At 44.0% G+C, this 23,217-nt stretch overlaps 1 protein-coding gene across 4 annotated transcripts in view; it reads left to right on the top strand.

Moving 5' to 3' along the window:
- Window positions 1-2,769: 2,769 nt before the first annotated feature.
- Window positions 2,770-23,217, top strand: part of fmn2b (formin 2b) — a 479,083-nt gene continuing 458,635 nt past the window's right edge. The window contains exon 1 of one of the 4 annotated variants that reach the window (XM_059648647.1): window positions 2,770-2,970. The gene's annotated coding sequence lies outside the window, so the exon portion shown is untranslated. Of the gene's footprint in view, window positions 2,971-5,422; window positions 5,453-23,217 lie in introns of those variants that run through there. The other 3 variants (XM_048536693.2, XM_059648649.1, XM_059648646.1) reach the window with 3 other exon arrangements.

Here is a 23,217-nt window from a genome sequence, read left to right as displayed (position 1 = left end):
TCCCTCCTGCAACAGCAATAGAGTTCCCCTTGTCCTCACCTACCATCCCGCCAGCACAGGACACATATTCCCCTCCCCTCCCTTGTCCGTCTTCTGCAGGGACTGTTCCTTCAGGGACACACTGGTCCACACTTCCTTCACACCCATCACCTCCCGCACAGCCTACCGCACCCGCCCCTGTAACCGGTGAAGGTGCAAAACCTGCCCATTTACCTCCTCCCTCCCCAGTATCCAAGGGCCCAAACATACCTTTCAGGTGAAGCAAAACTTCACCTGCACTTCCCAGAATCTAGTCTACTACATTCGCTGTTCACAATGTGGTCTCCTCTACACTGGGGAAACAAAGCATAGATTGGGTGATTGCTTCATGGAACATCTACGTTCTGCTTGCAAAAAAGACCCTGAACTACCTGTTGCCTATCATTTCAATGCACCACTCTGTTCCCGGGCCAACATCTCTGTATCTGGCTTGCTGCAGCACTCCAGTGAAGCACAATGCAAGCTGAAAGAACAACACCTCATTTTCCACTTGGACTTACAGTCCTCTGGACTCAGTACTGAGTTCAATAATTTTAGGGCCTAAACTCTTCCACGTCCCAGACACCTACCCCACGCACCAGGCCTTTTGTACCACATAGAATGCCATTACACGCTGCCTATAGTTACTTAATAATAATCTCCATTTGCAGCTATTCACTCTCCTAGCTGGATCATTATCAACTCCTTCATCTGTCCAACTGTTCTTCTCACTCTTTAGGCTCTATCCTATCACTTACACCCTACCCCAACCCCCTCCCTCTTTTCTGCCTATGAAGTGACACTTTCCCAGCCACCATCAGTTCTGAGGAAAGGTCACTGGGCCCGAAACGTTAGCTCTGATTTTTTCTTCACAGATGCTGCCACACCTGCTGAGCTTTTCCAGCAACTTCAGTTTTTGCCACTCATGGGTGTCTCTCCTTTCAGAGGCTGATTGTTCAGATTGTACAATGCCTGGGGCAGCACTTTGGATTACACTGTAACATATGTTTCAGGGTCAGTAATTTAATGTGCTGTTTTAATAACTCATTCATTTATTCTACAATGCCAGCTGCTTGAGGGTAGTAAGCAATGTGGAACATAAATAAAGTTGCTGGAAAAGTTCAGCAGGTCTGGCAGCATATGTGGAGGAGAAAACAGAGTTAATGTTTCGGTCCGGTGATCCTTCCTCACAACATCCGATGTATCCCATTGTCTGCAGCCTATTGCTGCACCTGTTGACCTGTAAAGTATGAGCCATTATCTGGCTCTATTTCTGATGGTTCACCACAGTAGGATATCAACTATTCTAGGCCTTTAACAGTTTTACTCTGATTCACTTTGGTTGTCTGGAAAGACAGTGTTAACCTAGCGTGGGTGTCCTCCATGGTTAACAGATATTGATGTCATTGTTGTAAAGGTGATTGGCCAACCTAGTCAGAGTGCCAGGTTTGAGTGGACAATGTCCTCACTTGATTTGTGCCATTGGCTTTTTTGACAGTGATACGTGGTCTACCCTCCGACAAATCTCACACTTGCTAATGGGATCATAGATCATAGAATAGAAGCCCTGCAGTGTGGAAACAGGCCCTTTGGCCCAACAAGTCCAATCCAACCCTCAGAGCACCCCACCCAGACTCATCCCACTATAACCCACCTAATCTACACATCATTGAAAACTACAGGCAATTTAGCATGGCCAATTCACCTAACCTGCACATCTTTGGGCTGTGGGAAGAAACTGGAGCACCCCGAAGAAACCCACACAGACATGGGGAGAATGTGCAAATTCCACACAGACAGTTGCCGGAGGCTGGAATTGAACCCAGGTCCCTGGTACTGTGAGGATGCAGTGTTAACCTCTGTGCCACCGTGCTGCCCCTTATTGACCCTCCACACAGAGTCTTGCTTTTTTGGTTAGTGGAGGAGGGTGGGTGGGAGACACTATAAGTGTAGTGTTTCGGGTTTTGCCACTGCCAGAACGATTTTACCTTCCCAGCAATCCCCTCACACTCTCTCTCAACTCCTGCTGCTGAACAAATGAGCATCCATTACCCGATCGGCGGGTAAATGCAAGCCTCAATCTCTTGCCCATTGTCCAGTGCCATCATATCCCAAATAATCTGACTTTTCATGAGCTCATTTTCCTGTATGGCACTCTTCAGATGCATCTTCAACCGTTCTGGCTTTTACTGTTCCTTCCACAGTATTGTTGTGATCAGCAGATTCCAAACCATCCTTCACATAGGCATCAAACATGGCCTTTTCCCATGTTTGTTTCCATGGTTCAGTTCCCCACAGGGGCTTTCCAGCAATTTTCCAGTTGTGTCTGAACGGGCATCCTTCTCAACCTTGCTCCTGTATTGTGTGCTGTGCGCTGTTTTTGCCTGCAGATAAAATGGGTGAAAGATAACAATTCCCTTTGATTATTACGCTACGAAATTAGCATACACCCACTGCTTTGAATATTTCTTGTGTGTGTGTGTATATATATATAGATTTTAACTTCCATGGAATGTAACATTGAAATAATAAGAAAGTTGCAATACCCTGCAAAAACAATGTTATAGCATCACCTAGAGTAAAAGTCATGTAATATACAGCATTTTCTGTACCCTTGGATATTTAGATGCCTCATATCCAATTGCATTTCTGTTCCCAAGCGAATACAGCACCACTACACCCACGCCCATTAAAAATAGTGCACAGAAGATCTATGCAACAAAGAGGTAGAGGACTCGCTTGCTGCTCTTACTCTTCTCACGTTGGATTTTGCATCTTCCACAAGCCATTGAAGAACTGTAAAGAGGGAAAAAAAATCCAAGCGCAAAGACTGTGTAATTGAGGTGGTTCTAACCGGTGGACATCTGATTCCAAGATCTTTGGCAGAGCGTCTGAGAGCAAATCACTGCTGCTCATCAAATAAAGCATTTGAGGAGGAAATACAAGCAATAGGTAAATAGGTATATTTATAACAAATGATGTTATGAATCAAATCTTAAAGCTGCAAATGTACAGATAAAGATATTACTGTACAGGTTGACACCTCAGTGATGGTGCAGAAATTCACACCTGTTATTTACTCAGTGTCTTCAAAATAGTGGTGCCAGTGGCCTATCAGAGATTATTTGAATAGCATATATAATATGCTAGTCAATTGCTGTTTACGAATGTGATTTTAGTCTTAGAAAACAAATACAGAATCTGATGCCCCTCAGTAGTTCAGCAATATGTATGTACCTGTATCTTATTTGGCCATTTAAAGAAGGAGAGTTCGATCTTTGCGTGATCTGCATTGAGATAGCCATTCCAAATCAAGGCTGTGAGATGACTGAGAGGATTCACTCACAGTTTCCATTTCAGTGCTGATCACTGATCAGGGATCCCTGTTGGAATGTACGTACCCAGGTACTTTAGGTAACAATAGCATTGAGCTAAGATGCTGAAGTGTACACAAATGGATCTGGAGCATCAAATGCCCAAATCCTCCTGGTCAAGAAAATTTCACAAAGATTATTTGCTAAAAGGAAACAAGAAGTTAAAGCTTTCTACCTTGCACTAATCAGGACTCAATTCAAGAAACGGACTTAGAAAAAGGGACACTAATTTATATAATGTGAAGAGAATGCGGATTGGCTGTGCCATCATGAACCTGGAGAAGCAGCAGGAACAGTTGACTGTCAATCTTTGTTCTTGGACCAGGTGGTAGACCCTGATTGTTTAGGGTGTTGCCATGGAAATATAGTAGAGACTGGGAGTCTCCATGATCCTTTCCTGTTCAACAAGAAAACTGCAATGGATGGATGAATTCCATTTCCATAAAACAAGGTCCTGCATAACAGTGTGCGTCACTTCAAGCTGATGAAACTTCATGATAATCTTGAATCGGTTCCCTGTGTAATTCTTAGCACAGTCCCATCATTTATTAAATGACATCCACAGCAGACGCATATCAAGAGTGGATATAACATTTTAAGGCTTGTAAGTACAGGATGGTTGAGAATCTTGAAAAATCAGAGTCTCCCTGCCTGGTCTAAGAATTAATGATGCCCTACAAAATCAGAAATTGCTGGAAAATCTCAGGAGGTCTGGCAGCATCTGTGGAGACAAAGCAGAGTTTACGTTTCTGGTCCAGTGATCCTTCTTCGATGATGCCCTGATGAGCACAAAAATGAAAAGAATTGATTTCTTGTCTTTGTTTAGCAATGTTTAGTTCCTGGACTACCAATGTGAGTTTTTTTTTAGGAACCTCATTTCAAACATATGTTCAGCTTATTAAAATATTTTCTGAAGCTGAATTTAGAACATGAGCATAGTTCACAAACAACAACATAAAAGTCATAATAAACTGCATGTTATTTTTCAGCTGAAATGGTAAATCCTGCAGTGACAAAGGGAAGAATATATTAATAGCTACTGAAAAAGAGTGACTCAGCAGGTGGAATCTAATTTCTGGCTTCAGATGGCAAAACATGATTCTTTTCCCTCACTGTTGATGACTTTCATCTGAACTGATACCTGCTACACAGAAAATAGATGGAGTATCATTTTCACCACGTGAATTCTAATTTTTAATCCCTTTGTTTGTGTTTTCTAACTTGCCCCACCAGATCTTTTTACTAAAATTGACAGAAAATCATTCATCTTTCTGACAGATGCGTGTATGGCTGCCATAATGAATGCAGTGTTGAGATGGACATGAACTTATAAAGGAAAGTTAAAGCAAAAAGGCAAATCAGCTAAGTGAATAGAACTTGTGGGTTCTTTAATGGCAAGCACATATTTTTATAGCGTGCTATGAATGGGATCGATTTTATTCAAAAACTGGAGATTACTCTTTAAGAATCAATATGGATGAAATTAGGTTTTCTTGGATCAAGTTAAAATGGAAACAACTTGGAAAATCTATTGATTAAAAGCTAATTTTTCAGATGTAGATGTAATGGCAATATTAATACTATTGAAAGAATTACTGTTAACTCCAACACAATTATCTCTGATGTGGCTGTAGGCATCTTAAAGGTAGAGATTGAAACAAGCAGTTGGAAAAAACATAGGACATTGCTGATTAGCTTGCATTTTGTTGTAAATCAACATTAAACTGCTAGAAACTTGCAAGCAGACCCACTGTTAAAAGTGTTACATGCAAAACCGATCCTTCATTTTAGCATTTCTTGGAGTCTTTTTCCTGTAATGCTCCTTCTCTTAAAAGCTTTATTCAACACAGCCCTGCCTCTGACAAAGGAAGCACTTTAACTAAGCTCACTCAGCTGTTCCTTCTTCTAATTAGTTCACTCTGGTGAAATGTCATTGCTCAGTTGTGTTCTCATCCCAGTATGTTTCTCTTTAATGGAAAAAAAACTACTTAAATTCTTCTTTGTTTAGTTCAGAGCACATTCACATTAAGCAAATGTATGGTGAGTCGTAATATATACTGGTGAGTATATTTCAATTGTTTATCTTGTCTGAACTGATCAGTTTAATAGTAATATTCAGGGCACTGTTGATCCTAAATGTCTGTACAAGAAAGCTTTAAAATTGTGCTCTAGCAAATCAATCCTCTGAGCAACATTAAATGCAATTAGAGTTCATTGCTGTTAAGGTTAATTCAAATTTGTGAGAAGGGCTTTTCATTTGTATGAATCTTGGAGTAAGGTTTGTTGCAGCACAATGCAATCTAACAGTTTTATTTCAGTTGAAATTGCCACTGTAAGTACAGGTTCTGTACCTCACTGAAGTAAGCCTTATCGCTTACATTTTTATTCCAGAAACTGCCTCTTTTCAGCTAGGCATGTGAATGTGTTTTCCTTAATTGTACTTGTTCTCCAGGAAATAAGTTCCAGGTGAGATTAGTTGAACCACTTCATCGCCATTGACAAATCTAATCTCATAAGGCCTAAATTTTCCATGTTATTTAGTGTTTTAGGCCTAAAACAAAGTGTGATGAATAGTAATCATGGACTATTGATGCTGAACTACCAGCCATAACAGCTAGCAGAAGGTGAATGAATAAGACTGGTCTATTATATATGCCTTACTGGTTGTAACTTACAAGGTGTAGAGTTTCTTTTAAATAGGGGTGATGGAACAAATTTGGGGTATGGTGTAAAGTGATCCCCTTCCCCCCCCCACTAACTGTGATGCTCTGCTAGTTCCAGGATTCAACATTTGAAGTAGTTATAAGCCTTTCTTTCTATTGATGATGACTGCAATCTGAAACAAAAGGACCAGATTATTGACTCTCTTAAAAGCACACACTGCCAAATTTTAAAAAAAACTGCAAGAAACATTTGGCTAGCTCTGCATTAGGCTGTAAACTTGTAGAATGATTATTCAAATCATGAATTAAGTGTACAAGTAAGGTCAACCTTTGTAATGAATTGGTGCTGTTAGCATTATTATTGGTTTCTTTTGTACAGGAAGAGGCCAATGATGTGTGTGTGTGTACACACACACACACCCACACACAGATTCTTTTTGTGTCTATGTGCGGTGGGTGAAGCTGGTATAAAGAGTAATGCTGAGCATATGATTGATAAGTAGGAACAGCTTTTGTGCTGGAAATATCAAAAATGTGATTTCATAAGCTTACAATTTACAGTTGTATGTGTGACTCATGAGAGTGTGATGAAACAATTTTGGGGTGAGGAGTCAACTAACTTAAGAAAAACCAGTTTGAAGAGGCATTTCTGATACTCGCTGAGATCTAAATTAGTCTTGCAGAAAAAGCTTGCAGATGTTTGATGACCAAAGGTTCTTTCACTGATTTGTGCAGCATATAGGGAAGGATGACCTGAGGTGTGGGGGCCTGACAAATCTTAATGGGCGCTGGAAGCCAATTCAATGCAGTAATAACTTCCCAAAAAGTAAATGGAAAATCAAAATTTGTAAGTTTATAGGGAAAGAGAATAGATGTGGGAATAACTGAGTAACTTTTTTTTCCAAAAAGGTGAATTTTGGATGTGCTAAATTGGCTGACTACCTGTGTTCTACAATTTTCCAGAATTAACTAAATTCTGATCGGTAGAAGAGTTTGACTTTTGGTATCAAACAACACTTTGTGTAACAGGAAACAAAGAACAGCATTAATAGACAGGCCTTTGAACAGGCTAAGATGTGTGGTGTTGTTTTGGATGAGTTAGTTTATGCAGATAGTGTTTGGGACCGAAATGAATAAACAATGGCCATGTTTTTATGGGAGTGTTAATGTTGGCTAATTTTAAAAGTAGGCGATGAAATAGTCACAGGTGACTAGTACGTTCAGATGAAAATAAGCAGGTGCTTTTTATTTTTATGAAGGCATCTATTTGTTCACCCTGAGTGTCTCAGTGATGAAGTTTGACTTTGTAGATGTTATGACTGAAGCCACATCAGATGGATTGGTTATATCATAGAATCCCTATGGTGCGGAAACAGGCTATTTGGGCCAACCAGTCCACACCAACCCATTTTCCCCCTATAACCCCCACTAAGCTCCACATCCCTGGATGCTATGGGGCAATTTAGCATGGCTAATTCACCTAGCCTGCACATCTTTGGACTGTGGGAGAATGTGCAAACTCCTTTACTTCAGTAAAGCCTTTGATAAGGTTCCACATGGTAGGCTACTGGAGAAAATACCGAGGCATGGGATTGAGGGAGATTTAGCAGTTTGGATTAGAAACTAGCTTTCTGTAAGAAGGCAACGAGTGGTGGTTAATGGAAAATATTCAGCCTGGAGTCCGGTTACTAGTGGTGTGCCTCAAGGATCTGTTTTGGGACCACTGCTGTATGTCATTGTTATAAATGACTTGGACGCAGGCATATGTGGATGGGTTAGTAAGATTGTAGATGGCTGTAAAGTCGGTGGAGTGGTGTTCAGTGTGGAAGAATGTTGTAGGGAGAATGGGAGAATTGGATAAACTGTAGAATTGGGCTGAAAGGTGGCAAATGGAGTTCAATACAGATAAATGTGAGGTGATTCACTTTGGGAAGAATAATAGGAAGGCAGAATATTGGGTCAATGGAAAGATTTTTGGTAGTGTGGATGTCCAGAGGGATATTGGTGTCCATGTACATAGATCCCTGAAAGTTGCCACTCAGGTTGATAGTGCTATTAAGAAGGCTTACGGTGTGTTAGCTTTTATTGGTAGAGGGATTGAGTTCTGGTGCCGTGATGTCATGCTGCAACTGTACAAAAGGTTAGTGCGGCCTCACTTGGAATATTGTGTGCAGTTCTGGTTGCCCCATTACAGGAAGGATGTGGAAACGTTGGAAAAGGTGCAGAGGAGATTTACCAGGATGTTGCCTGGCCTGGAGTAAAGGCCTTATGAAGAAAGGCTGAGGGACTTGGGTCTGTTCTCATTGGAGAGAAGAAGGCTAAGAGGGGATTTAATAGAGACATACAAGATGATCAGAGGATTAGATAGGGTGGACAGTGAGAGTCTTTTTCCAAGGATGATGACATCAGCTTGTACAAGGGGGCATAGCTACAAATTGAGGGGTGATAGATTTAAGACAGATGTCAGAGGCAGGTTCTTTACTCAGAGAGTGGTAAGGGTGTGGAACGCCCTGCCTGCCGATGTAGTTAACTCAGCCACATTAGGGGCATTTAAACAGTCCTTGGATAAGCATCTGGATGATGATGGGATAGTGTAGGGGGATGGGCTTAGATTAATTCACAAGTCGGCACAACTTCGAGGGCCAAAGGGCCTGTTCTGCGCTGTAATGTTCTATGTCCACGCCCGAGGGTGGAATTGAACCCCGGATCCCTGGCACTGTGATCCAGTAGTGCTAACCACTGAGCCACCGAGCTGCTCAATTTCTTTCTGATTGAAGATTTTGGGCTTATTGGTAAAGAGGTGAAGTTCAGGGTGAGAACGAATCAATTTTTTTTTGCAGACAAGGAGCAGTTTAGTATTACTGCGTGTTGAGTGGTTAAGCTATGTTATGAAGAGAAATGGAAATTTTAATTCAGCTCTCATGGAAGGCACAAGATTCAGCAGAACCTCTAACATTTTGGAAGGGCTGGTGAAGTGACAGTGCGAGGAAGGGAGGAGTTGAAGAGCCTTTATTTTTACTGTTGACGAAATCCTGTAAGTCCCTGTTTTTTTCAAAATATGAAGGAGTCAGGTTGGTAGATTTCAGACAGGTATTTGTGGAGAGTTCAGAGTTGTTGTAGCCAATAAATCATGAGGAGAAGAAAGACCCCCCCACCCCGCGCTCTTTCTTACTCCTGCTCCTCTCCCATTTAAGTAATCTTAATCTCCTGTTATTTTGCCCAGGACTACAGATTTTTCTGAAAGGGGATAGTTCTTTTCTTTCCCCAACATAACCTTGTTCACGTGGGGACAGTTTGTGCTATTGCTTCCCGTTTTGGGTGTAATTTTGCTAATTCTGAGCTGCTCCTGAGTTGTTTTTTTAGTTGGAAATTTGAAGGAGTGCAATATTGGAAGAGGTTGCCCTAAGAATAGGTCTTATTGCTGAGTGATAAGTTTCACAGTATCTCCAACTTAATGGACAATGCCTTTATACTGAGGTGGGGGGGGGGAGCGGTGGGGAAGGAGGAGAGACATTTGCCTTAAAAAAAATACTTGAGTCACAATGTAAATGTTTGCCTGTATAACTGATACAGATTAGAGGATTCATAAAGAATAAGTTATGAATGAAGGATGTTTGAATTCCATAAGAAGGGCTTTAAAATAAATCATTTCAAAAGTCTTAGTGACTATGAATGCTTATCAGCTTTTCATGCTTAATGTCTATGAATCAGAATGAATTTGAGGATTTAACGTGTATGTCTATATGAACTTGTGGCAATATCTTTCATGTAATGCCTGGATAATTAAGATTTGATGATAAATTATAAATGTTTGTGTAGTTTGCTCAATCTCTCCCTTGGGTGTTTCAGAGTTATATTTTGCAACTTTTATTTGGCGTTATTTGAATCTCTGATTATAACCTCTCTATATCGTAGGTGGAGGTGGGGGAGTGAAAGAAAGGGGAGAGCGAGGGCTAAGTAAATAAAAGTCTTTTTAAAATTGCAACCTTCATTTCTATCTTTTTGTCTGTTTACACACTTATTGGTTTTGGTTTTAAAGAATAGGCTTGTGCATTTGCTGTAATATTTGGGAATACTTTCAACTGTAGGTGCATTTCTACGGTAAAATGTTGTAATGTAAATAACGAACACTAGATGTCACACCAGCCATTTCCACGGTTTGCACGCCACCTCAAAGTATCTGTATGTTTGGGATGAATCTGTGCTGCTGAACAAAGTACTGTGCAGTTAATGTCAGTCCTAATTATTTGGCTTTGAGAATAACTGCATTATTATGGTCATTAAACTCCTTTCAGCTTGCAATTTTTTTTAAAACAATGCTGATTTCAAACTTTTTAACTTTTTAATGTCAATTGGAGATAGCAAGAACTGCACATGCTGGGGTCAGTGTCAATTGTGTTGAGCTAGAGGAACACAGAGGTCAGGCAGCTTCAGAAGAGCAGGAGAGCTGATGTTTCAGGTTTACATCCTTTGTCAGGACCTGAGGAGGGTCTAAACCCAAAATGTCATCCTCCTCCTCTGCTGCCTGACCTGCTCTGTTCCTCCAGCTCCACATTAGATTGGTAATCTCAATTGTCAATGTAGCTTCCTGTTCTTGGGCTGTTGTCATGACCAAATTGATTAAACAAGACTTTTTTTTTTAAAACTTAATGTTTAACAGTAAAGATGTGTTCCCAAAAGTATGCAACTTAGGTTGAAATGAAACATTTTAAGTGTACACAATTCACTCTGTAGTTCCTGGGTAAATTGAAATATCTTCCTTTTCTGTAAAATTTGGCATTGATAACTGTGTAGCAAACACTTGTGCTGTTTAACTTGGTTCATGGAGAACTACAAATACTGTAATTTTAGCTCCATCTTCATGAGGTGAGTGATACATTCGCCTCCAGTAAAGAGGGTACAAGGTATCAACTCTCTGAATGGGACATCCCTCTGTAATGAATAAAAATTTATGTAGTTCATGTCTGTACTGCAATCAGTCTTAGTTAATTCACACTGGGCCAGAAGACCAGGGTATCTTCCAATTCTGAGGAGGGGTCACTGGACCTGAAACATTAACAGATTTTTTTTTCCTTTACAGTTGTTGCTAGATCTGAGCATTTCCAGCAACTAAAAAACAAATGAACTGTAGATGCTGTAAATCAGGAACAAAAACAAAGTTGCTTCAAAAGCTCGGCAGGTCTGGCAGCATCTGTGGAGGCGAAAACAGTTGACTTTTCAAGTCTGGTGACCCTTTCCTCTGTTCTGAGAAAGGGCCACTGGACCCGAAATGTTAACTCTGTTTTCTCCTCCACAGATGCTGCCAGACCTGCTGAGCTTTTCCAGCAACTTTGTTTTTGTTCCTGATTTATAGCATTCACAGTTCTTTTGCTTTTTATCTTCCAGTTTCTCAAGTAAATGTGTCATTGTGTAGCGTGTAGATTGTCAATGCATTGGTGCTATTAATAACTCATGTCATTACCTAGAAAGTAGCTAATGTGTCCATCGTGTGGACTGTAAATCACTTTCACTCTAGTCAGCTTTCCTAAACAATAGCCGTGAGTTTGCCAAGCGTGTCCCGGTATGGGAAAACTGCCAAACTCTGGTTGCTTCTATTCCAAAATGGAGCTTATTTGGACCTTATTTGGTCAAGCAAGTATTTATCTCCTAGCTCCCTTTTAAATACTAACCAAAGTTAGGGTCTCTACTGTCCATCTGTTGATCATCTTTCCTCTTGTGCAATACATATGTTTTTGCTCACTTCACTAGATACAATAAAATCCACACGCGTTAAACTTTAAATGACCATAGGGCTATTTTTGGAGCTATACAGATGTAGCCATTAATAACTTTCTAAATAATTCATACTTGTACAATACAGTACAGGAACTGGCCCTTCAGCTCATCATCAGCTTGGTGCTGATTCTAATCCTTCCTTAGACCTGCTATTTATTGCCCATGCATGGTTTCTATTTTTTTTTTGCCTCCCGTTCATGTGAATATCAAGATATGCCTTAAATGGAGCTAAGATGCTTGCTTCCATCACTTTTTGGCAGTGTGTTCCATGCAGCCATCATCCTCTGTGTGAATTTTACCCCGCTCTTCTCCCTTTTAAATTTTCCCTCCCTCTTACCTTCAATCTACTTTTGTATTTGACCTTTCAACCCTGGGAGGAGAAGCCTCTGACTATCCATCCTATCTATGCCTATCATAATTTTGAAGACCTCTATCAGGTCCATAGGTAGGCCACTAGTGGTGATTAACGTGAGAAATATCACTTTTGTAGCAGCTGAACCTTTTGAGAGTTAAGTCTGAATTCAAATACAAAAGGAAAACATTGCAACTGCTGTAAAGCTGAAATAAAAAGCAGAGCATGTTGGAATTCAATGAAGTAGCATCTGGGAAGAAAAAACTGGCGCTTTAGGTCAATGACCTTCTCATTACAGAAATGATCTCTGTGCCCACTTGCTCACAAAATGCAGGATATTTGGAGTCTGTTAGTAAAATACTAGTGAGTTTTCAAAAGATTTGTAGCTCAGGTTGAGTTTCCAGATGTGAGTTTGCTCACTGAGCTGACCATCCCCTGAGAAAAAGAACAGGAAATGACATCACCAACCCAAGGAAACCTATTCAGATAAATAGAAAGCAGGACATAACACCAGCGCTTCATCGGAGGCTCACTGATGATGTTACCTAGAATGGTGAGGGATTGTCTGGGAACGAACGTTCCAGCTCAGTGAACCAGCTTACATCCGGAACAAAATAAAGATCCACGCATTTGTGGACTGAGGAGAGTGCGACTGTGTTGAAGGTGGAAGGAAGACGTCGGGTTGGCTGTGCACCCTTGCAACCGGTGGATCTTAATGCTGGCTTCGGCCTAACGCTGGTTCAGGGGAGCAGCCAACCTGCAACGATGGCTGCGGCGAGTGCTCGTGCCCCAGGTCAGGGGGTCCGGAACACCATCCACGTTTCCGTGAAGAAGGTGGATGAAGGTGCACCTGTGGACCGCACCTTCTTCGTGAAGAGGGTCCTGTTGGACTGTTGTGGGTTCACTGCTGCGGACATTTACTGCCTGCAGGATTTCCCTGGAGGAGGTTTCTACGATGTAACCTTCAGGAGTGCCAAGCTTTGCGAGCGCTTCCTGGAGGTTTTCAAGGAGAAAGGAGGTGAGGGCCCCCTCTCTGTACTGACCGCCGTCCCGCTGTTCGTGATGCCAGCGCAGAGGAGCCGTATGGTGACTGTATACATGTACAACCCGCATGTGCCAGCAGCTGATGTCCTGACCTCCCTTGGAAGGTACGTGAAGGTGGAAGGGGACCTAACTGACATAATGGACCCCTTCGGGATCTGGACCAGTAAGAGGCAGGTCAGGGTGACGCTGCGGACGGGAACATCATACACCCACCGTCCAGCTTCGTGATCGGCGGGAGCAAGGGCTACCTGACCTACGCAGGGCAACCCAAAGTCTGCCATGCCTGTGGTAGGTCAGGTCACGTGGTGGCCGACTGCAAAGCCACCATCTGCAGGGAGGAGGGACACCTTGCAAAGGATTGCCCAAAAGGAAAAAAGCTGCAATTTTTTTTGCGGGGAAGCGGGCCACATCTACAGGGCATGCCCGCGGTGGGGGACCACCTACGCCCAGGTCGCCGGCAGGGGCAATGCAGGGCAAGCACCACCCGCCCCGACCCGCCCTGGAGGAGAGGAAGGCACCAGGCCCCTGTAAGGACCCCCCTAGTGTGCAGGAGGGACCAGCCCCGTAGGATGGACCCGAGGCCAGCAAAGCGCCCCTGAAGGCTCTGCTCGCACCCCCCCCCCCCCACCCCCCAACAACCTGGATTCGATGGAGGAGGTGACAGGTGACCCGGGTGACGGTGATCCAGTGGACGACGGCCCGGAAGGCAAGGAGGAAGGCACGCCGGAGGGCCCCAGCTCCGCAACCAACAGGCGGGAAGTGGCAGCTACAGGGGGGCTATAAGAGTTCCTCTGACGAGGGGGCTTCCACCCCTGCTGGCTACGTGCAGGCCGGTCATCCTAGGCGGAGATTTCAACTGCATCATCGATGCAGATGGAAGATCCGGTGTCGGGGGAGTCAACTGGACGTCACGTCCAGATTTCTGATGGGCACGGTGAAGGACGCCAAGCTGCTCGATGTCTTCAGCACCCCTGAAGACGGACCGCAGCGGAGATACACCTGGTCGCAGCCAGACGGGTCTGTTCGCTCAAGGATAGACATCCTGTATGTGTCACGGGCATTCTCGGTCAAGTCCACTGGCACCGAGCCGGTGTTCTTCTCTGACTACTGCCTCCTGCTGGCCGACTGTCACTTACAGGATGACCAGCAGGCCGGCAAGGGGACGTGGAAGCTCGACACGACTCTGTTGACCCCAAAGAACGTCGAGGGAGCTTAAGAGGGAATACGCCGGTTGGAGAACCGTGAAACCCCTCTTTGAGTCTCCAGGCGACTGGTGAGAGACGGTGAAGGAGAACATCAAGAGGTTCTTTGTCCTCAAGGGTGTTCGGAAGGCGAGAGAGAGGCGGGGAAAACTGTCGCGACTCCAGAAGAGGGTGCAGAACCTGCTCCTTCCATAGTTAATGGGGGTCGATATCACAGAGGACCTCCACGAGGTGAGGGGCCAGCAAGCCTCACTCTTCGCCGCGGAGGCCTCCAGGATAATATTCCGGTCCAGGGTCCGCTCCGTGGAGCAGGACGAGACGTGCTCACGTTTCTTCTTTCAGAAGGTGCACAAAGAGAGCTCTGTGCTTAGCCGGCTGAAGGAGGACGACGGCTCGGTGACGTCGTCTTGGCCCGACATTTTGAGGATCAGCAGATCCTTCTATGCCGGACTGTACGATGTGAAACCCACGGACAGCACGGCCTCCAAGTCGTTCCTGTCGTCTATCACGGAGGTCTTAGACGATGGCACGAGGGAGTGGCTGGACCGGCCGATTTATCCCTGGACGAGCTGACCAGAGCCCTCCAGTCCTTTTGAGAGGAATAAGACTCCCGGGAGTGATGGCTTACCAGTCAAGCTGTATTCCACTCTGTGGGACCTGGTCAGCCAGGACCTGCTGGAGGTGTACGATAGTGCGCTTCGGGCAAGGGAAATGTGCAAGTCCATGAGGAAGGCCATCATCACCCTCATTTACATGAGGAAGGGGGAGGGGGTAGAAATTAAGAATTGGCATCCCATTTCACTATTGAACGTGGACTACGAACGTCACCCTTGCCCTGATGGCTACCTTTGTGTGCAGCTGCATCAATCCTGGCCAAGGTCATAGCCAACCGGGTCAGGTCTGTCCTGGAGTCGGTGATTCACCCTGACCAAACTTGTGCTGTGCCGGGCAGGAAGATCGCTGAGAGCCTCGCGCTCATCAGGGATACAATCGCCTACGTGCAGAACAGGCGGATGGACGCCTGCCTTGTCAGCCTGGACCAGGAGAAGGCCTTCGACAGGGTCTCTCATGCTTACATGAGGGATGTCCTCTCCAAATTGGGGTTCGGGGAGGGCATCCGCAATTGGGTCCGGCTGCTCTACACCAACATCGTTAGCGCAGTCTCGATCAATGGGTGGGAATCGGACAGTTTTCCTGTCAGGTCTGGAGGCAGGCAGGGCTGCCCGCTCTCTCCTGCCTTGTTCATGTGCTGTGTGGAGCCCTTCGCTGCATCTATCAGGAAGGGCGTGAGCCTGAAGGGCATGACTATCCCAGGCAGCGGAGGCTTTCAGGTCAAGACCTCCCTGTACATGGACGACGTCACCGTCTTCTGCACCGATCGTCATCAGTGAGTAGGCTGTTGGACATCTGGGGCCAGTTTGAACTGGTCTCGGGTGCCAAAGTCAATAGGGTTAAGAACGTGGTCATGTTCTTCAGGAACAGGGACGACTGCTCCTTCATCCTCTTCACTGTCAGGACAGACTACCTGAAGGTGCTGGGTGTTTGGTTCGGTGGAGCTTGGGAGGAGCGTATCACCAATCTGAAGCAGAAGCTGTGCAGGTGGACACTCCGGTCCCTCTCCATCGGGGGTAAGAACCTGGTTGTCAGGTGCGAGGGGCTTTCGGTACTGTTGTATGTGGCGCAGGCCTGGCCTATTCCGTGGACCTGCGCCGCTGCGGTCACCCGGGCCATCTTCCACTTCATTTGGGGATTGAGGATGGACCGGGTCCGCAGGGACAAATACCTGGAAAACGGGGGAAAGGGCATACCAAACGCCACCCTCGCCCTGATGGCTACCTTTTTGTGTGCAGCTGCATCAAGCTGTGCGTAGATCCTCAGTACGCAAACGCCAAGTGTCACTACTTACTGAGGTTCTACCTGTCCCTGGTGTTGCAAAGGATGGGCCTGGCCTCGTTGCCGTGGAACGCTCCGAGTAGTTGGACCGTCCAGTACCACGTGTCCTGTGTGGAGAAATTTTTGAAAGGAAATGCCTTTGACCACAAGGCCATCAGGTAGTGGTCAGAACGTAGTATCCCCGAGACCCTTCGGGAAAAGGAGAGGGTGGATCCCGTCGTGTGGTTCCCCACGCAGACTGCCAAAGTCGTTTGGCAGAATGCCTCATCGCCAGAACTTTCAAACAAGCACAAGGACATTGCTTGGCTGGCGGTGAGAGGGGCTCTGCCAGTGAGATCCTTTTTATGCATACCCGGAACCTCTGCGCTACCGCACGCTGCCCTCGAGGCGGCTGTGGGGGGGACGAGGCTTTGTCTATCACCTCCTTCTTCTGGAGTGTGCCTATGCGCAGGATGTCTGGAAGGGGATGCAGTGGTATCTGTCGAGGTTTGTCCCGAGCAGCTCCATGACGCGGGACTCCGTGCTCTACGGGCTGTTTCCCGGGACGCACACTGAGACCAACATCAACTGCACCTGGAGGACCATCAATGTGGTGAAAGATGCACTTTGGTCTGCCTGCAACTTGCTGGTCTGCCAGCTGAAAGAACTGACCCCAACCGAGTGTTGCAAACTGGCGCACTCCAAGGTCCAGGACTACGTGATGAGGGACGCGCTAAAGCTTGGGGCAGCTGCCGCCAAGGGCCGGTGGGGAAAGACCACCGTATGAAACCCCTCGTCCAGAATAGAAACAAGTGCCCTATCTGGTAACTGGGCCCAGCTGGCGCCTTCCCCAACTGGTCGCCTGGCCAATGGGGACTGTGTGGGGAGACGATTGCCAGGGTTTTTTTTTCTTTGTTTAGTTTCTTCCTTTGGTGTACATATCCCCTGGGTAACCTGGAGCGGCTTGCATGACTGGGTAGGTGTATAATTTTTTTTGTACATTCTATGAATAAAGTACATTTTTTCAAATTGTCACTTTTTTTAAAAATGTCTGAAAACTAGCCTTCCAGCTCAGCGAGCAAACTCACATCCAGTAAAATACTGAGGATCTTAAAAGAGCTGGTCCAATATCTGTTCCAGCAAGAGTCTCTCCTTGTGAAAAGAAATGTGTCCACAGTGAAGTGCGACAGCTTTGGTTTTGTTTATCCACGTGTTCCTGAATGAAATACATTGTACTTATTTCTGCTGCTCCCATCTGTACAGACTCCAGTGCAATTTGCCCAGTAATCTGATGCAATCATACAACAATTTTGAAAACATTTTCTGACTGACTCTTTTGTCTTGAGCCCTTTGCAAAAACAGCCTTTCGTAATTGTACAAATATAATACTTGGGCCAAATATTATTGTCACTGTGTGTCCCAGCATTTGGCTGGAAAGCTGGGAACGATGCTTATGGCATGGAAGTGTACCACACACTCAGTGATCTGGAGATGTTTAGGCCATCCAGGCAGGTTCTAATTAGAGAGCGAAATGGGTGTGGCAAGACCTAAGTTTTCACTCCCTCCACTGCCCTTTTGAGCCATAGTTCAAATAAACACACCAACCATGAATCTGCAGGGATGTCACAGAGTTGATCGGATAATCTCTCCACAGAGTGAGGGCCTGACTGTTTTGGGCTTCTTATTTGTTTAAAATACCTGTGTTAGAAAGAAGAGATTTGTGATGTTGCTTCAACGTCTCAGCTGGTCTCTAAGGACAAGTATTTTCTCCACCATCACTGCCAGTGGTAAAATGCCAAGAAGGCAATGGGCACCTCCGTGGCAAGTTTACAGCCTGCCACAACTGAGATAATTACTGAGGGTATTGAGCTGAAAGGTAGGTCCAGGGGTAGTTTTTTTTTGAATCTCCAAAAAAGTCAGTCTTCTTTAAAAATGAACTAACTTTTGACTTCACACACCACCTGGAAGGGTGTCCTTGTCTTTGCTGGCAATCAAGCCCAAGAATCTCTCCAATTTCTCAGATACTCGATCACTTAATGGACTGTAGATAATAAGCCGTGTCAGACTGCAACCGATACGTCAAGGCAATGGCAGGCAATGTGCAGTTCCAAGTGTCACACACAGACCTGATGAGCAGAGGTCAATGTAACTAACTACATCACTCTTTGACTTCAAATGTAACCCCCTAAGAAAGAGAAAATTAATATGATTTTCTCTTTCTTAGGGGTAGATAGGGGGTTCCATTTGAAGTCAAAAAAAGTGATGTTGTATCTCTAGCCATGTGGTTCCAGTAGGCTACAGATACAACCACATCTGTCCAACAATGTGTGGAAAAAATTGTCCAGATATAATACAGCATAGTACGGGCCCTTCAGCTAACGATGTTGTGCTGAACTTTTACCCTAATCCTAAGGTCTATCTAACCACCACCCTGACCTTATACTATCATCCATATGCCTACCTAACAGCTGTTATAAATGCACCTAATGAATACAACTCTACTCCCCTCTCTGGCAATGCATTCCAGGCCCTGGCCACTCTCTGAGTAAAGAACCTACCTCAGATGTCTCCCCTATAACTACCTCCATTCACGTTTTTAAAACTATGTTTCCCCTCGTAATAGCTACCTCCACCCTAGGAAAAAGTCTCTGCCTGTCTACTCTATCTATATACAACCAGACAAATCAGCCTAAGACCCTACGGGTGGGGTTTCAGGACGCATTCACCAGCTGCATAATGTACAGAACCATTCATGTCTCCTCTGACACTGAAGCAATCCATGTCCAATTGTTGCAGGATCTGGACAACATCCAGGTAGGCTTAACAAGCCGTGGGACAAAGTGCTTGTCCTCGGTTGCCCTCAAGAAATGTAATGCTGGCTCAGCCAGTGATGTCCACATCCAATGAGTGAATAAAAAGAAAGTGACAAGCCCCATTTGCACCACACAAGTGCACAGCAATGGCCACCTCCAGCAAGGCAGAATCTAACTTTGGCCCTTTTGGCATTTAATTACATCACCAGCAGTGAATCCACCATGATCAACATCCTGGGGATTACCATTGAGTGGAAACTGAACTGGACTAGTCATATAATGACCGGCTCTACAAAATCATGTCAGGCACTAATAATCCTGCAGCGAGTAACTTGCCTCCTGACTCTCCAAGCCTGTCTGCCATCTATAAGGAGACAGGGGTGGAAAAGATCAGGATATGAAGGAATACTCCCCATTTTTTGCCTGGATTGGTGCACATCAACACTCAAGCTGAACACCATCCAGGGACAAAGCAACCTACTTGATTGGTATCACTTCTACTTGCTTTCGTCCCTACGTCCCCTCATACTGCAAGTCCAAGGCAGCGACTCCCCACCACCTTGTCAAGAGCAACTATGGATGTGCAGTAGATGCTAGTCCAGCCAGCGATGCCCACATATGTTTTTTTTTCTTTTTGGAAAAAGCTATTCAAGACTAATATAAAGTTGATGTATTTTTTTTTCAGTTGTTGAGATAGGATTGCTGTCTCTCAACTCGAGATATTAACAACTTTAACCTTTAACAACACATTCACTTTTTAATAACTGTATCTCAAGAATAATTGAAAATACAGTCTTAATGGAGCCTAAGTAACAGCTTAAAATGCCTATGACCTGTCCTCATTTTAAATCTGGCATGCTCACCAGAGGATTGGTCTCTAATAGCTTTAATTTTCTCATTGTGAGTGAATTGGTGTCAGATACATTCACCTGTGCTTTCAACAAATTTTATTTGTTTTTCTCTATTACAAGTGCTACACTTTTTTCACTCTCTTGCACTCTCCTTTTGTCATCACACCTATTCTAAAGAATGGACTTGAGGGTGCAGAGATGGAGGATTTTAGTGACAAGCTCTGCCAAGCTAACCTGGTGATGTTCTCCGTGGGACAAACAGGATTTGAAAGTGTGCAAGCTCGAACTTCCAATGAAGTGAACGAAAGGTCACAGCTGAAGTTGCTTGTATTTTTCTAGCAAGAGATACTGGGGCGGTGGGGAGAGGTGTTTAGTTGTCGAGATCTGCAAGGAAGACTTCCTTTATGAGAAATAAATAATGTCATGGAATTTGCCACCTCTTCCAATTTCACTGCCCGCAATGAAATTACCTCCTCATTCTTATTTTGTCATTTTGTTCATATGTCAGAATGGCCTCCTCCCATGCTTTTTAAAATTCACTTAAATGCTGGCCTATCTCTCCTGTTCCTGATTTCCGTCTGAGAAGTAGTGGTGAGCTACCTTGGACCATTGCAGTAAATGTTCTCTGTATCCCGCAATGCCACTAGAGAGGGAATTTCCGGATTTTAACCTAGTAATAATGAAGGAACAATATTGTGTTTTTATTTTAAATATAAATTTACCAATTCAGGATGGTGAGCAGCTTAGAACTTCGGGTCTGGAATTCCCACGCATAATGGTTGTGGATTTCGAAAGAGCTGTCCAAAGAGCCATGGTGATTTTTTTTTTCCTCCTGCGGCACAACTTGTAGATGGTACACACTGCTGCTGTGTGCTGGTGGTGGAGGGGTTGGATGTTGGTGGACATGGTGCCCATCATTTGGGCTGTTTTTGATCTGGATAGCATCCAGCTTCATGAAGGTTTCTGGAGTAGCACTCATCTGGTCAACTGGAGAGTATTCCATCACATTCATGACTTTATGCCTTTTAGATGATGGTCAACAGCTGAGTTACTCATTGCCGTATTCCTAGCCTCTGATCTGCTCTGTGCTATAGAGACCATGAATGGCTAGCCCAGTTGAATTTCTAGTCAAAAATAATCACCAGGATGTTAGCATTAAATTTGGTGATGGTAACAACATTACATGTTAAGAGGCAGCAATTAGATATTTCTCTGGGTATGGTCATTACTTGGTCTTTGTGTGGAATGGATGTTATGTGCCACTTGTCAGCCCAAGCATGGATATTGCCCAAGTATTACTACATTAGGACATGGACTACTTCAGTGTCTGAGGAGTTGCGAAGATGTTGAACATTATGAAATAATCGGCGAATGTAACTACTTCTGCCCTTTTGGAGGAAGGTCGTTGAAGCAGCTGACTATGTTTGGGCCTAAGACCAATGCAACAGGGCTAATGTAACAAGGGCTCTTTTCTCAAAGCATTTTACTGCCAATCATCTATTTCCTGAAGTGCAATAACTGTTCAATCTGGGGGAAGAGTCAATTTGTACTCAGCATAATAATGATTTCTTTTGTTCTCTCTGTTGCTTTTAAGAAACAAATATTAGATGGGACATCTGAGAATTGAAAGTTACAGTTGTTACCTGTTCTAGGCAAGACAAAAACCTCAATTTTGCTTCTGACAGGTTGGTTTAATCTCAACTCATTTCTGAACTTGCCGGGATAAGCATCGCTTTTAAAAGTGATTGATGCACGAAGAATCCTTTTATGATGTGTGAATGGTGTCCAACTTTTAAGAACTGAATTGATTTGGTTTTCACAGAACTGTTTTGTCCTAATTTAATCAAACACTTCAACCCAATTACCCCAGATAACAAAGTGTGGAGCTGGATGAACACAGCAGGCCAAGCAGCATCTCAGGAGCACAAAAGATGCTGCTTGGCCTGCTGTGTTCATCCAGCTTCACACTTTGTTATCTTGGATTCTCCAGCATCTGCAGTTCCCATTATTTCTAACCCAATTATCCCAATCAGTTCAGAAATAACAAGGTTCTCAGTTCTTGTTAAATAAGTTCATTGATAACTTTTTCAGGATTGTGTAGTTGGCAGCAAAGTTTGACATGCTGCAGAATCCTATAATCTATTCTTCTTTTTTTTTCCAATTAAAATAGAAAGTACTGAGCTACAATGTTCTACAAAAGGTTACAGGTTAATTCCTGGGATGGTGGGATTGATGTATGGGGAAAGGTTGAAATAAATTAGGATAACTTTTTCTAATGTTCAGAGGAATGTAGGAGGAATCTCCATAATTTTTATAGATTTCTATTTGAACAGGGTAAATGCAGAAAGAATGTTTACAATGGTGGGGGATGGGGAGAGTTCAGAAGCAGGAGTCATAGTCTAACATTACCTGGTAAACCACTTGGGCCTGAGATGAGAAGATATTTCTTCTCTTGCAATAGAGAGCCTATGGAATTTGCTACCACAGAAAGTAGTCCAGGCCAAAGCATTGTGTGAGTTTTAAGGAGCTGGATGTAGTACTTCAGGCTAAAGGATTATAGATGAGGAAAGAGAAGCTGTCCAGTTCAACAGCCTGCTCCTTGTAGCCATGAACATGGGCTTGGAGGGCTAAATGAACCACAGTTTTGTTTTTGTTTGTTTAGAACAATTTTAACTCCTTGCTATTACCTTTGTAGATTTTCTGTTTCGAGCCCTTTCCTTGTCCAACCCTCTTGTTTTGTGAGGAAGAGACTTTAGCTTTTCAATTAGCACTTGTGTGGTATTAAAGGACTGGTATTACCTTCTGTTGGTATTCACTGAGTTGGCTCCCTCTGTGCCCATTGACTCTCTGATCCTTTTGAGGAGCAGCAACTAGAACACTAGTTCCAACCTCATTCCCATAGGGTTTTACCAGTTTTCTTTTAACTCATTTTATCTGTCAGCTTCTTTATTACCACTTGAACCTTTCTGGAATGCTACGCTCATCACTGATGAACAAACAGACTTCAGATCAGCCAATCTCAAAATTTCTAAGTGACACTCTGTCACCATTTTAGTGAATGATATTGGACAGATCCTCTCTGACACTCTGATTTGAATCAAATGTTTTTTTTTAAGTTAACATTTGGTATAGCTTAGCAAGTTAGAGGGTTATTTTCTAATTTGCAGAGAAACATCAATTAAGAGAGCTGCTCTCTCATGAAATACAACTGGCTGAGAGTTTAAACAGAGTCACCATGAGACCTGGTGACCTC

The sequence above is a fragment of the Stegostoma tigrinum genome, chromosome 9, assembly GCF_030684315.1.
Source record: "Stegostoma tigrinum isolate sSteTig4 chromosome 9, sSteTig4.hap1, whole genome shotgun sequence".
Classification (NCBI taxonomy): domain Eukaryota; kingdom Metazoa; phylum Chordata; class Chondrichthyes; order Orectolobiformes; family Stegostomatidae; genus Stegostoma; species Stegostoma tigrinum.
Note: the sequence above shows the minus strand (reverse complement) of the source record. Positions and strands in the feature narration are given on the sequence as shown.